This window comes from Cynara cardunculus (assembly GCF_001531365.2).
Source record: "Cynara cardunculus var. scolymus isolate 2C chromosome LG 2, CcrdV1, whole genome shotgun sequence".
NCBI classification, from domain to species: Eukaryota; Viridiplantae; Streptophyta; class Magnoliopsida; order Asterales; family Asteraceae; genus Cynara; species Cynara cardunculus.
The window spans coordinates 56,322,808-56,328,578 of NC_037529.1; the positions used below are offsets into that span (position 1 = coordinate 56,322,808).

General features: G+C 32.7%; 1 pseudogene; it reads right to left on the bottom strand.

Annotated features, from left to right (window-relative positions):
* Positions 1-991: 991 nt before the first annotated feature.
* LOC112506189 lies at positions 992-2,288 on the bottom strand (annotated as a pseudogene).
* Positions 2,289-5,771: the final 3,483 nt, after the last annotated feature.

Sequence of the window (5,771 nt, forward strand, 5' to 3'; positions counted from 1 at the left end):
AGGAGATCAAGGAGTTAGATCCAGCAAAGGTGTTGGGAATTTGAAAGTTCTAACAAATACTTCATTTTTAATACATCTACATGACGAAAGCTTAGATTCAAAAGAGGCATATTTTGAATACCAAGAAAAGGATCGTATCAATCAGTGAGGTGTATGCAAGAAAGTTGTATATGTTATGGTATCCAATATTCAAAGTAGTGAAGCAACATGGAAAAGAATGGGTATTCTCTGAAGCTGATTTCGCTAATCTAGAGTTAGATGATCTTGAGTTCTTGTACCATGAGTTCAGAAAAAGAACAATCAGGCCTGAAGATGTGATAGTTGGACTGAATGCAGTTAAGAGATTTATTAGAAGACAGGTCAAGTACTCCTATATTACCGACTTTTAGATTGGATGTGAAAGAAATCACAAGAGAATAAATTTAGTTAAGCCAGATCAGAGTCTTTCAGACGTTGAAAACTTTCCAGTGTGGATGATACTTGAAATACCTGAATTTGGGATAGTTTATCAGAATGTCAAGTCTGAGAAATGCTTTCTTAGATTCAATGAAGTTGCAGATGGTAAGTTTAAGCTAATTAGGCAGAAGTTAAACAAAGAGTTGGATGAAAATAAGAAAGAAATAAAGAAGATGGATGAAATAGATAGAAACCTGATTATAAGGGCAACTCCAACCTCATCACCAAAAAAAACACCAAAAACACCAAATCTGGTGGGCCCATAAACACCAAAAAAAAAAACTCAACTCCAATCACACTCTAAAAAAAACACCAAATTTATGGAACCCACATTAAAATAACATATTTTATTTACTATTTTTAATAACAATATTTATAATTTGTAATAGATATTATAATAATAAAGAATTAGTAAATAATTTATTTAATGAAGAAATGTTAAAATAAAAACGATAAAATTGTAATTAATAAATTTTATATTTAAAAATATTACATTAGTTCAAATAGCACAAATTAAAAAAACACATAAATAATACTAATTCTCCGAGTTAGTATATTCGTCCCACAAATGATCAATTAATGCATTACAAAGTTCAAAGTGAGCATCTTTATCCTTGATCTTTTTGTGTCGAGCAAGAAACTGTTCAAGTCCACCATCGTTCATCATCTCAACTCCCACGTCTTGCACTTCACTTCGTTCTTCAATTGGTGCATTAATATCATGTTCATTTTCTATGATCATATTATGCATAATGATGCACGAAGTCATTATATCATGCAAGATTTCCTTCCTCCATAACCGTGCAGGTCCTGCTACTATTGCAAACTTTGATTGCAATACGCCAAATGCACGTTCTACGTCTTATCTACATGCTTCTTGTTTCTTTGCAAAATATTGTTTTTTAGGGCCACGTGGATCGTGAATAGATTGAACAAGAGTGGCCCATTTTGGGTATATGCCATCAGCTAAATAATAGCCCATATTATATGATTTTCCTTTGATGACATAATTAATAGGAGGAGCAGTACCTGCTGCAAGATTTGCAAAAAGATGGGAGGACTCCAACACATTAATGTCATTGTTGGACCCCCGGTAAACCAAAATATGCATGCCATATCCAAAGATCAGAGTCAGCTACAGCTTCAAGAATAATAATTGGAGATCTACTACGACCGGAATATTGTCCTCCCCAACCGGTTGGACAATTCTTCCATTTCCAATGCATGCAATCTACACTACCTAACATTCCTGGAAAACCTCGTTGTTCTCCAACTTGGAGTAGTCATGCCACATCATTAGCATTGGATGTTCGAAGATAGCGTTCTCCAAACACCTCCACGATGGCACGACAAAACCGCTTCAAAGCTTCTAAAATCGTCGATTCGCCTATTTTAACGTACTCATCTGTAGCATCTGCAGCCACGCCATATGCCAACATTCGAAATACAGCAGTAACTTTTTGATAACCGGACAACCCAAGTTTGCCGCATCCATCCCTTCGTTGGAGAAAGTAGTTGTCATGACTTTGGACAACATCCAAAATACGAACAAATAAAATACGACTCATTCGGAATCGTCGACGAAACATCGACTCAGGAAATCAAGGATTTTCAGAAAAATAATCATTGAAGAGATTGCGATCGGCATTTTCCTGATCACGATTGATAACTAGATGGCCAGGAATAGAACCACGATAAGAAGATAATTTATTGTTGCCAGCATAATTACGGATATAATTATCCATTTCAGACGCTAGATTGAATGCCTCGACCATTAGTTCGTCCTGTGTATTATCAAAAGCCTCATCGTCTGAATACGAATTATCAGCCATTTGAGTGGTATTTCTCAACAAAGAAGATTGCAAAATATAGTTGAGTTATTTTCATTGAGCTGTGATTCACGTTTTATAGTGAGAATCAGTGGTGTTGTCAATTCTTACCAGACTTTTCAGAAGAATCTTGCCAGACTTTTCAGAAGAATCTTGCCAGTGTATTGTCTAATCTGTCTTCATTTGTAATGAATTGAAATTTGTGTGTATAAATAGGGGGCGAGTTGGTAAGCTAAATCACACATATTACCAGCCTTTTCATAAACATGTCTTCAACAAGCCAAACTTCATCCTACAAAGATAACGAAGACATACAACTATGTCATTGTTATCTTAATATAACTCAATATCCAATAATAGGTAGAAACCAATCAAAAGATAAGTTTTGGTCAAGAATAGAAACTCTTTTATCACCAAACCGAACCGTTCGCAACCAATCATCGACCAAGAAGATCATTGGAAACGAGAATGTCTTGCATTCTAAAAGCTTGCAAAAAAATGCGAGGGTGTATCAATCAAGTTGAAATGAGGAATCCAAGTGGTGCTTCTGAACAAGATATCGTAAGTATTTATTGTTTTACTTGATCATTGTTTTATTATTTTAAATATAACGTGTATTTTTCATAGATGAACGAAGCGAAAGAGCTGTTAAAACTTGATGGATCCTATAAGAAGGGTTTTAAGTTTGATCATGTCTGGAACATCTTGAAAGACTCTGAGAGTTTATCAAATGTCACTGCATCAACTCAGTATCAACGAGAAAGTCCTTATCAATCACCTTCTTCCGGTCCTGGTTCATCGTCTGGGACAGATGCCGGTTTACTAGTCAACGACATAGAAGGTACTCAAAGACCAATTGGTGTGAAAAAGGCAAAATCAAGGCTACAATATGATAATAAGCTAGAGAATTTAGTTAAGGCTAGTAAAAAAATGAAGAAACAAATGGCTAAAACCACTGAAGTTATGATGCGAAGGAATGAGCTTCAAGCTCAGAAACTTGCATTAGAGGCAAGGTTGGCGGATGACAAACTTATGTGCATCGATCTAACCTCTATCACTGATCCTGTGTGGTATGAGTTCATAAAAAATGAGAAAATTCGAATAGCGAGAGAGAGAGCGCAACCCCAGGTTCATATGTCTGGACAAGGATCAGAATTCGTAGCATCTCAATATCGAGTATCTCCACATCAACAATTTGGAGCAGCTCAAGACCAACCCGAAGGATCTCAAAACATAGCAGGAAGCTTTAGTCAGTTTATGTCTAGCGGAGACGATTGGACCCTTTAATTTATGTATTTCAGTTTTTAAAATTTCCATTAATAAAATACGTTTACGTTTATCCGGTATCATATTTGTGTTTTTAATAATTTATTATATATATATATATATATATAAATTTAAATAATAAATATAAAAACCTAAAACTTAATATTTGTAATTATTTATTTATTTATAATTTATTTAAAAACCATTAAATATTGGGAAAACATGATGGGGACCACCAATTTGGCAAGATGCCGTTCTTCTTCTCCCCCGGCATATTTGTCGTTCATTTTCAGCGACCGCTATAGTTTTGGTGTTTTTGCAGGTCGATTGGATCCAAAAGAACGGCAAAACTAAGGTTTTACCGTTCGATTGGAGTTGCCCTAAGAGCAATTGAAGTTATTCAAGACGGATTAAACTTCCAGAACACAACAAAAGATTTGAAACCTACTTTGGCTTGAGGAAAAGGTCTGGACTATACTATGGACTTGAATACAAAGGMAAGGAGGAGATTGCTAGGCTAAATTGTTGTATTCAATATTATARGGGCTTTATTGTAAATACCTTGAGAAGTCAATATGTGACTTTCCTTGGTATAAATAGAAATAGTAATAGTGTACATTGACTTTGTTAGTTTAACTCTTCAATAAAATCATAGCTTAACTATGTGTTCTTAATGGTGTAATTTGTTTTCTTTCTCAATAAAACATCCGACAGATTGATTCCACATTATGATTTTGATATTTCTACTCTAGATTGGAGTATCATACTTGAATCTGGAACTCACAATYATAACCTACCACTTTTATCTTTTTATCGAGACGGATCGGGAACCAATTAAAAACCTATCGAAACCGATCGAGACTAGTCGAGACTAATTGAAAACCTATCGAGACTAATTGAGAACCTATCAAGACCAATCTAACTAATCCAAACACACAACCACTGACTTAGTGNAGACTAGTCGAGACTAATTGAAAACCTATCGAGACTAATTGAGAACCTATCAAGACCAATCTAACTAATCCAAACACACAACCACTGACTTAGTGTATGGTTGTGTGTGTAAARTCATAATCTACCACCTTCATTTTTCATGGAGACMGATTGARAACCTATTAATTRATTTATTGTATGMTTGTGTGTGTAAAACCATAACCCACMAATTTCAAATTTATCGAGATGGATAGGGAACCCACCGAAACGAGGCGAGAACTCATTGAGATGAATTGAGAACCCAATAAACAAAAACTAGACTGTGTAGAGTTGAAACTGTAGTATATTCATGATAAGTATGTAYATGCATGATGARTTTTAAGGTGAAAACTAATATTTATGATGAATATCATATAAATATGAATACTAGAGAGTTGTTTTATACATGTGATAATACATAAATAGTCATGATGAATAATACATATATTCATGATGAATAGTATGTGTATTAATGATGAATGTTATAGTGAAAGTGTATATTAATGATAAATATCATATTGATGTATAAATACTCAAACAATTTTGTATACACATGAACATATATAAATATTCATGATGAAAAGTAAGTATATTCATGGTGAATGTTTATAGTGAAATGGTATATTCATGATGAATATTATACTAATGATGTATAAATACTAAAGAGTTGTTGTATACACGTGAACATATATAAATATTGATGAATATTATGTGTATTCATGATGAATGTTATAGTGAAAACTTATATTCATTATAAATATCATACCGATGTATGAATATTAAAGAGCTATTGTATATATGTGAGCGTATATGAATATTCATGATATAGTGAAAATGTATATTAATGATGAATATTATAGTGATATATGAATATTGAAAATTTATTGTATACACATGAAAATACATAACTATTCATGATGAATGTTATAGTGAGTTTTATATTCATGATGAATATTACACATACACACACATACACACACACACACACACATATATATATATATATATATATCATTTCACTTAAAAATGGTTAAAACAAAAAGAACAACAACAAAAATTATTTCCAGATAAATGTCAAATTGAAGAGAATGAACTTCTCATTTTTACATGTAATTTGTTTATTTATAATATTAGTTAATTTTAGAATAAATTAATTATAAATTAAGGGTAAAAGTTTTAAATTTAAAAAGAAAATAAAAATTCAAATAAGTTAGGAGTGCGATTCAAGTTTAAAATTAAAGTAAACTT